Source organism: Rhopalosiphum padi, chromosome 2 (assembly GCF_020882245.1).
Source record: "Rhopalosiphum padi isolate XX-2018 chromosome 2, ASM2088224v1, whole genome shotgun sequence".
Classification (NCBI taxonomy): domain Eukaryota; kingdom Metazoa; phylum Arthropoda; class Insecta; order Hemiptera; family Aphididae; genus Rhopalosiphum; species Rhopalosiphum padi.
In genome coordinates, this window is record NC_083598.1 from 26,528,628 (window position 1) to 26,538,907 (window position 10,280).

The 10,280-nt window shown below is 26.2% G+C and overlaps 1 long non-coding RNA gene across 3 annotated transcripts; it reads left to right on the plus strand.

Moving 5' to 3' along the window:
• The first annotated feature begins 87 nt into the window (after positions 1–87).
• Positions 88–7,818, plus strand: LOC132920757 (uncharacterized). 3 transcript variants are annotated; one of them, XR_009660780.1, is made up of 6 exons: positions 88–275; positions 5,306–5,420; positions 5,844–6,587; positions 6,662–6,777; positions 6,858–6,979; positions 7,054–7,818. It is a non-coding gene; the product is annotated as an uncharacterized LOC132920757 (long non-coding RNA). The 3 variants fall into 3 exon arrangements; XR_009660779.1 differs by having other exon boundaries at positions 5,844–6,581; positions 6,858–6,983; XR_009660778.1 differs by having other exon boundaries at positions 5,844–6,581.
• The last annotated feature ends 2,462 nt before the right edge of the window (positions 7,819–10,280 follow it).

Here is a 10,280-nt window from a genome sequence, read left to right on the forward strand (position 1 = left end):
TTATAATATTTGTCATCCATGGCAAACATCAATCGTCGTCATTTGTAGAAGACGATTAACCATTCTAATATTTTATTGACCAGTCGTCAAACAACAGCCTTCAGTACATGACAAGTGCTCTCATTTTCATAAAAAATTTCAATAATTTCATTCTGAAGCGCAAAGAAGACGAATGAAGAATTAAGGGCTAGCTGTTTCTTCGGTGGCTGATGTGCACGTTTGAACATAAATATGGCACAGCTTGATTTCGCCGAAAAGCGTCGAAGGATACTTACGTAGGTTAATTTTGCTATAATTTTATGGTAGTAATAAATTTAGTTTTTATACTTTAAAGAAATATTTATTGACTTGTACAAGCTGCCACCCCGATTACTTAGACCTATATTTTATTTCCGATAGCCGGCAACCGGCTGGTTGTTGTATACGACCCGTTTTAAATTCTTAAACGATGAAATCTTTTTTTTAATATTTTAATATTTTAAAGTTCTAGATAATATTTTTTTTTCATAGTAAATTATTTAAGAATAAAAAATTTTTATTTTTGTTTGGTCCGCAAACTGTTTTTAATTTGTGAATATGGCATGAGAGTTCTAAAAGGTTAAAGTTAAAAAATAGCCAAGAATAAAATAAATTCGTCAATTATACCTTGGATCCTGGACGTAGCAATGAATGTATATTGATTTTAAAATTTTCTATCTGTTAGGAATTCTTTTAGCAAATATGATATATTTAGTGCTTTGGGTGGTTAATAGTAAAATAAAATAAAAAATTTCAGATCTTGTCATAATATCGGAAAAACTGGAATCATTACGCTATAATATACTTGTAAAATTTCGAAAAAATTAATTCATTTACTAAGTTTTAATTCAAAAATGCTAATCATAGAATGTTGAAAATTTTACCAACTGTCTACATTATGATTTCCTATACATTGTATAATTATAAAAACATTTTAACAATTTTAAATAATTAAATATTTTTTAAGCCGATAAAAATTATTGATAGTCAATATGATTTAAAATTTAATACAGTGTTCCTCATCAGTCACTAATAACTGCAATAAAAAATGTATAGTCACGATATTATATTTTTATAAACGTTTAAAATCAGAATTTTGACAAATTTTGTCTAAATCTATATACAATTTTCAAATTATTTTTTCATCAGATATTTATATATATAATATTGTCTTTTTATATACAAATTTAATATAGTAATTCTCATTAGTTTTTTTTAAATATAACAAATATAAAAGGTTTACTGGAAAGTCACATTATTTTTTACGACTGAAGTTCAATATTTTATGACTTATTGAGTATTAATTTTTCATCCCCAAAAAAAACTATTTCTTGTAAAACGATTTTTATATTGTGTTATAGACTATAATACTATACATAGTTTAAAAACAAATAATCTTATACACCGATAACTTATTCTTTTTTTTATTATTACAAATGTTTAATATTTTTAAAATGTTCAAATTATTTTTTTCATTAGTATTCATATAAATATTTTCTTTTTATATCTACAATTTTAAAATGTTTTATAGGAATACTCATTAGTTTTCTTAATGTAAAAACAAAAATAAAATGCTCACTGGAAATTTATATTATGACTGTTTGAAGTTCAATATTATATAATTTATATATATATTAATAAAATATGCGTCTACATCGATTACATCATCCGGGTAGCAGATTTTTCATAAAAATGAATATATTTTATTTTAAGTTTAAAAAGTAAATTGATTAACTAAAGCATTGACTAGTGACTAGGTACTATTTGTTACAAGAAACCACAATAAACGAAATGTATGAATTTTTTCTATTATGATAGGTAGGTGTCTTCAGACACAATATCTACAGACAGAGGTAATTGCATCTAATGTAATAGATAAGTAAGATTAAGTTAAAACACTGCGCGTGATTAGAATCAAAATAATGCAGAAATAATAACTTAGAAACATAACGATATTGATCATAATTCTTTTTTTTAAATACTTAAAAATATAATTATTTTTATTTAGTTCACTATTTTCATAGATTAAATTAAATAATTTGTTATCATCTTCATTAGAATAAAATATTAATACTTTGCAATATCTATAAAGATTTGGTCTAGTTTATATGTTTCAATTTTACGTATGTTAAAGAGCTAAAATATAATAATAAATCCAATTAAATCACAAAGAGTTCTATAAAAAAAAAAAAATTATAATATTTATCATCCGACATCCATGGCAAACGACAATCGTTGTCATTTGTAGGAGACGATTAACCATTCTAATATTTTATTAAACAGTCGTCAAACAACAGCCTTCAGTACATGACAAGTACTCTCATTTTCATAAAATATTTCAATAATTCCATTCCGAAGCGTAAAGAAGACGAATGAAGAAATAAAAGCTAGCTGTTTCTTCAGTGACGGTGCACGAATGAACTTTAATATGACACAGCTTGATTTCACCGAAAAGCGTCAAATGATACTTACGTAATTTAAATTTCACATAATTATGGAATATTAAATTTACCTTTTATACTTAAAATAAATATTTATTGACGTGTACAAGCTGCTATACTTGGATGACAGGCTTATATTTTATTTCCAATCGTCCAATGCAATGGCCGGCAACCAGTGAGCTATTGTCTACGGCCCGCTTTAAATTCTAAAACGAGGAATTTTTTTTTTTTAATTTAAAGTTCTAAACAATATTTTTTTGCATTAAGTCGTCAAGTATACCTTGGATATGATCTATTTAGTACTTTGGGTGGTTAATAGTAAAATAAAATAAAAAATTTCGAATCTTGTCATAATATCGAAAACACAAAAAAACAAATGTATTATTATACGCTATATACTTGTATAATATCGACAAAATTAATTTATTAATTTAATTTTCATTAAAAAAATGCTAATTATAGAATTTTGAAAAATTTACCAATTATCTACATTATGATTTCTCTATAGGTAAATTGTATAATTTTAAAAGCATTTTCATTATTTATAACAATTAAATTTTTTTTTTTTTTATTAAGCCGAAAAAAATTATAAATATGCAAATATGATTTAAAATTTAATACAGGCTTCTTCATCAATCGTTCACTAATTTACTGTAATAAAAAATGTATAGTCACAGTATATTTTATAAACGTTTAAAATTAAAATTTTGATTGTATTAGGCTAAATCTATAAAATGTTTAAATTAATTTTTTAGTTAGATATTCATATAAATATTTTCTTTTAATATCTATACAATTTAAAAATATTATATTGGAATTCTCATTAGTTTTTTTTAACCTTAAACAAAAATAATACGTTTACATTATTTTTTATGACTATTTGAAGTTCAGTATTATACCTTTAACTTATTAAATGTTTATTATACACCCACCCTAAAAATAAATATTTTTTCTCAAATAATTTTTATATTTTGTTATAGTTCAAAAACGAATTATCTTAGATAATTAAAACTTTAATTAAATTCTTATAAAAGTATTTCTTACAAATAGTATTTTTTCAAAATATTTTGAAATTATGTATATTTAAAACATTATTTGTAGGGACATAAACGTTTTTTGTACATGTTATACTATACGTACACAATGACATTTTTGACATACGCAGATTAATCTTAAGATATTATTCATTCAAATTATTTTACGAAAGGGTTGTACCTATTGACTCAAAAGTATATAACAAGAATATAATACGGTATAAATTATATTTATTATTTATACAATATTATAATAATAATTTTGATAAATGCAATGTTTTCGGAAAAAATGTAGCTTGTCAAACTTTATAAATAAAATACTTAGCAATATCAATCAATATATAATATTATAAGTCATAATACATCAAAATTATACTTATTAATGAAGGTTGACTGACTGTCTCTTTCAAATTCAAATTTCACCCACTAATTACAGTAATAAACTTAATCACCAGGGCTCGGAAGTTATAGCACTAAAAAAATTAATTTTTAGCGCTTAAATATGCACATAAAAACATTAATATCAGCGCTATAAATAGCACTAAAAATTGGAAAATATGCAAAATAAAATTTTCAACAAATTTTTTTAAACATGATATTTAAGATATATTTAATTTTACAGATTTTTAATGTTTTTCATAGAAAATGATGATAGGTATCGATAGGTTAAGGTCATCAGAAACGAACGGAATTGTCCGATTTAATCGACGATAACATCGGTCTAAGGCCGTTTATTTCGGATGCTTATCATCTTAAAATAAAAAAATTTTTTTCGTTCACATACTTGTAGGCGGCTGTTTGGTAGGTTAACTAAATTTAGTTTTTAAAAATATGCCCATAAACAGCATTTATAACTCTAAATTAGCAATATAGTTCCTATAATATGTATTTATGTGAAAATATACCCAAAAATAGCACTAAAAACCTTAAATTAGCAAAATAGCTGTAAAAACCGTAAATATGCAAAAAATAGCAAAATAAAATTTCGTGTATGACATCAGAGAAGTGTGAAACATATTTGTATCTTACTTTGGATGTTGTAGGACGAACCAAGAAAAATATGCATTTGCTAGAACTTCCGAGCCCTGTTAATCACTAATGTATAAAGCAACACTGTAATAATTACTTCTTTATTTTTAATTTAATGTAATTTTTGATTATTTTGTAAAATTCCTCAAAGCATTGACTAGGTACTATTTGTTACATGAAACCATAATAAAGGAAATGTATGAATTTGTTTCTATTATGATAGGTGTCTTCAGATATATATATGTAAGTTTACATGTAAGAATATGTAAGATTAAGTTAAAGCACTGCGTGATTAAAACCAAAAGTATGCAGGAATAATAACTCAGAAACATAACGATATTAATCATAATTCTTTTTTTTTAAATATGTATAATAATATAATTATATTTGTTTAGTTCACTATTTTTATAGATTAAATAAAATAATTTGTAATCATTTTCATTTGAATAAAATATTAATACTTTGCAATATCTATAAAGATTTGGTCTATAGTTTAAAATGTTTAAATGTTTCAATTTTACGTTAATATGTCAAACGTCTAAGATAGAAAAATAGATCGTATAATATCACAAAGAGTTCTATAAAAAAAGAAACCATAGATTTATCATTATCATATTATAATATTCGTCATCTGTGGCATACGACAATCGACGACATTCGTCAAAGACTACGATTAACAATTCTATAATAGTTTAATGAACAGTACTGAAGTACATGACAAGTACTCTCATTTTCATTTCGTGCTGTTTATTTTCATAAAAATAAATTTTTATTCTTATTTAGAATCACGATGAAGATCGATATGAAGAAAATTTGCAGTTTCTTCGGCGACGGTGCACTACTACGTATAGTCTGAAGATTGACACAACTCGGTTTCACGGGAACAATCGACGCTTAAGTAAGTTTTTTTTATTATTCTTTCTTGGGATTAAAATTTTTTTTTAAACTTAAAATAAAATATATAAATTTATATGAACAATCCGCGCTAATCGGACGATGTAGTTGATGTAGACGCATATTTTATTCTCCAGGGTCCAATGAAAAAATAGTACACAATGCCTACTTATTTTACTCATTAGTTATAGTAGACAAAAATTGTGAGAAAAAACAACCATGTATTATTTGTATTATTCATGATTATATTATATTAGAATAGTAGTAGAATAGTACACCTTAGATCCTGGACGTGGATGTAGCGAAAAACGTATAATGATCTTAAAATTATGTAGTTTATTTTTTGTTTGTCATGAATTCTTGTAGCAAATATGGATCAATTTGGTACTTTTGGTGGTAAATAGTAAAATAAAACAAAAAATTTCAGATCTTGCCATAATATCGGAAAAACAAAAAACGTAAATAATGTCAACCCGGAGGACGATTGGCAGCATCATTAAGAAGCTCATCGGAATAACAACAATAAATGTCGCAAGGCTGTGTTTGATTAATACTATAATTTTTTGAACAGTAGTACAGTATATTATGAATATTTACTTAAATTTTATTTAATTTTTATGGTTTTTTTTTCAGATAATATACTGTACTACGGTTTTAGGTGTTCTTTTTATTTTAATAATACGTTGATAAATTACCAATTTTTTCTTATCACAAAGCTAGTTCGTCTTTGTGTATGTTTAAATTTATATTTTTTTATAGTTATTGTGCTGTTTAACTTTCTTATAAAAGAGAGTGAGGAATTAAAAAGGTGGCCACCGAACAGAAAGTTAAACTGCAATATACTATAATCTTTTTAGTTCGTGTTTACATTTTTAACTGATAAATTATGAATATAAAATTACAAATTAATTTAAATTCAAAAATAAAAGAACACCAACATAGATTTCTTAAACATTAAAATTTTACTATAAATTTAAATTATATTTAATCAGCACATTAGTTGAAGTTTTATAGGAACCGAACATTTGGCTGGATCATGGACTACCCACCGACGGAGAATTTGTCATTGAGCTGAAGGAAAATGTGTCAGCACTCGGCTTCGTTTCAACCCGGAGGAAGATTGGCAGCATCAATAAGAAGCTCATCTTAATGTCAACTGTCCAAAGTATTTGTTTGTATTATATTATAATTTTTAGAATCGTAGTAGGTACAGTATACTATATATAAATATATAATATTTATTAGTGAAGAAGAATTTGTCACAAAGCTGATGGGAAATGTGTCAGCACTCGGCTTCGTTTCAACCCGGAGGAAGATTGGCAGCATCAATAAGAAGCTCATCTTAATGTCAACTGTCCAAAGTATTTGTTTGTATTATATTATAATTTTTAGAATCTTAGTAGGTACAGTATACTATACATAAACATATAATATTTATTAGTGAAGAAGAATTTGTCACAAAGCTGATGGGAAATATGTCAGCACTCGGCTTCGTTTCAACCCGGAGGAAGATTGGCAGCAGCAAAAAGAAATTCAACTGATAATCAACTGTCCAAAGGATTTGTTTGTATTATATTATAACTTTTAGAATCGTAGTAGGTACAGTATACTATATATAATTATTTAATATTTATTAGTGAAGAAGAATTCGTCACAAAGCTGATGGGAAATGTGTCAGCACTCGGCTTCGTTTCAACCCGGAGGAAGATTGGCAGCATCAATAAGAAGCTCATCTTAATTTAGTTGTCCCCCCTTTACGCATTAGCGCTCATCTCTCATCCACTCATCCAACACATTCACTATCGCCGGCCGGCAACACACATATATTATACACATTAACCGTTTTATATTATATAATAGTATTATTAATATCCACATAATTTAAGTTATTGTATATTTTTTTTTTATTATTTGAATGCATTCATATGATCAGTGGCGTATTTAGGAATTTTAGGATAAGGGCAACACATATTTTGCCGCCTCCCCCCCCCATTAAAAAAAATTAAAAAACTTCTACGCCGCGCAATGATCAAACTGTTAATACCATAGAATACCATGTTATATAAATACTATAGTATTTTATACGTCTATGGCACATATTTGTTGTGAAAAATATTAATGATTGACGTCACTGCGCCAGTACTCATAAAGTACGAAATAAAAATTTGCCGTTCTGAACAACTGGACCCAAAGCCCCTACCTAAATACTCCCCTGCATATGATGCGTTCTCGCTTACGATGTGGATTAGGCCTACTGGGGAGACCACAATAAAAAAAACGCGCCTCATGTAATACCTCATAAAGTTATTAAACAATACGGACTATGTTATTGTACGTCGTTTAATAATAAAGGTGGTGTGGAAAATTACCTCACACTGTTATTCTTATCTTATAGTTACCTTGCATACATTTTTTTTTAATAAATACCAATTAAATAATTATTTATATCAAGAAACGAGAAATATTATTAATATTTCCTTAGGTTAAGTTGTATATTTTTTTTTATTATTTGAATGCATTCATATAGTCAGTGGTGTATTTAGGAATTTTAGGATAAGGGCAACACATATTTTGCCGCCTCCCCCAATAAAAAAATACTAAAAAATTTCTACGCCGCTTTAATGGTGAAACTGTTAATACCATAGAACACCATGTTATATAAATACTATAGTATTCTAACCTCTATGGCACACATTAGTTGTGAAAAATATTAATGATTGACGTCTCTAACTTGCCACTCTGGTCAACGGGACCCAAAGCCCCTAGCTAAATTCTCCACTGCATATAATGCGTTCTCGCTTACGATGTGGATTAGGCCTACTGGGGACACCACAATAAAAAATTGCGACTCGTTTAATACCTCATAAAGTTATTAAACAATACAGACGGGCATCGCCCATTTGCGCCAAAAAACATTAATTCGTTTTGGGTATAGCCCATTTGCGCCAAATTCACCTGGTATAATTATAATAAAATAATATTTTTTTTTCTCAATTAATAAACAACAGTTAGAATTTTATTTAACTCATAGTCAATTTTAATAATAATAATCAATAATATTTATAATATAATATTTTATAATTTTCTATTGCTTTTAAAGTAGTTTTTAATCTTTTTTTAGCTTATGAATTTTTTTGGGGTTAGATATATTTTTAATACTACTATTGACAGACTTATAAAAATAACTTTATTATACGTTACAGAAACGACGTCTTTTAAATATACGAATTAACCAATTATTTAATGTAAAATGTTTAAACAAGTAAATTTGGCGTAAATGGGCGGTCGAAAAAAACATACCTTTTTTTTATTTTGGCGCAAATGGGCTATACCCAAAATGAATTAAATTTTTTTGGCGCAAATGGGTAACTCCCATACGGACAATGTTATTATTGTACGTCGTTTAATAATAAAGGTGGTGTGGAGAATTACCTAACACTGTTATTCTTATCTTATAGTTACCTTGCATACATTTTTTTTTATTGAATACTAATTAAATAATTATTTATACCAGGAAACGAGAAATATATACGTTTTATAAAGTACTACAATAAAATAGTTATGAAAAAAAATATTCTTTGACTTGTTTTAAAAAGACTCATCATATGCTATCGGTTTGTCAATATTGAATTTATAGGTAATTTTATTTTAAAATTTGGTTTTTACGAATTAAATGTTAAGTACTTAAATAAATCTCACAACAGTTTGGTCAATAAAAAAGGTCTTTTAATAATGATGTCTTATGATGTTGTAGGAGCATAATATAAAAGTTTAATAGCATAGATGTCAACTAATCTTATTATAATATTTAATACTGTTATGGTATATTGTATTTTGTGTATGCATTATGTTATATTTAATTTACTTATTATGGTATTACTTTACCTATATATTATTCTGTACTTGTGCAGTTGAGCCAATTGGCAATTTTGGCGTTTATTTCAATAAATAAAATAATACAATTTTGTTGAAACTGGAATATCTACTTAACTATTGTCTATAGATATTATTTCACGGAATAAGGTTTGCATATTAATAATTATCAGACCTATAAGTATTTTGAAACATTTCGGGTCTTTTTATATTATTTTACTGACTTAAGGTATTTACAATTTTTTATTAAAATTACTAAATATCTATATTAATAAAATGTAATGTTTGTATATAAACAATTGTCCGTTGATTGTTTATATACAATATACAAACAATCATAAAAATACTTATAGGAATCTCATTTTTTTTAATTAAAAAAAATAATAATTCAACGAATTACGAAGAAATTGATATTGAAATGCATGTTTATAAATACAATTACTCATGACATACATTGAAACATATTTATAAATATTTATGATTTAGGTACCTATAACGTCAATTATATTTAAATGAACAACGAATGCCCCCTCCCCCATACTATAAAAAATATAATACAAAATAATTAATAAGTCATAGACATAGTATTATATTTATACTTAACGTTATGTCGTCGTTATAAAAGTTTTGAAATTCGTAAGCACGCGTTGCTGGTATCTATATAATTTATAATATTATAATAACGTCAAACTTGAGACACTTGACATTTAGTCGTTAAGAGTTCAAACGTTAAAAGGGTTAGGTTTAGGTAAATGTCAAATATTATAATAATATAATATAATGCACCTATACTCTATAGGTAAAAAGCACATAATGAACTGGACGATGTGGATAATACCTATGTGTGTAAATGTTAAAATTAACAAAACCATTCAAAACCAAATTCTGCTGTTCGTCGTTTGCCAGTGTTACTATATTGTAATGCGCACACGCACGCACGACAGTTCAGCATACGAAATACGAATTAACTATTAAGTATACCTACCTATTC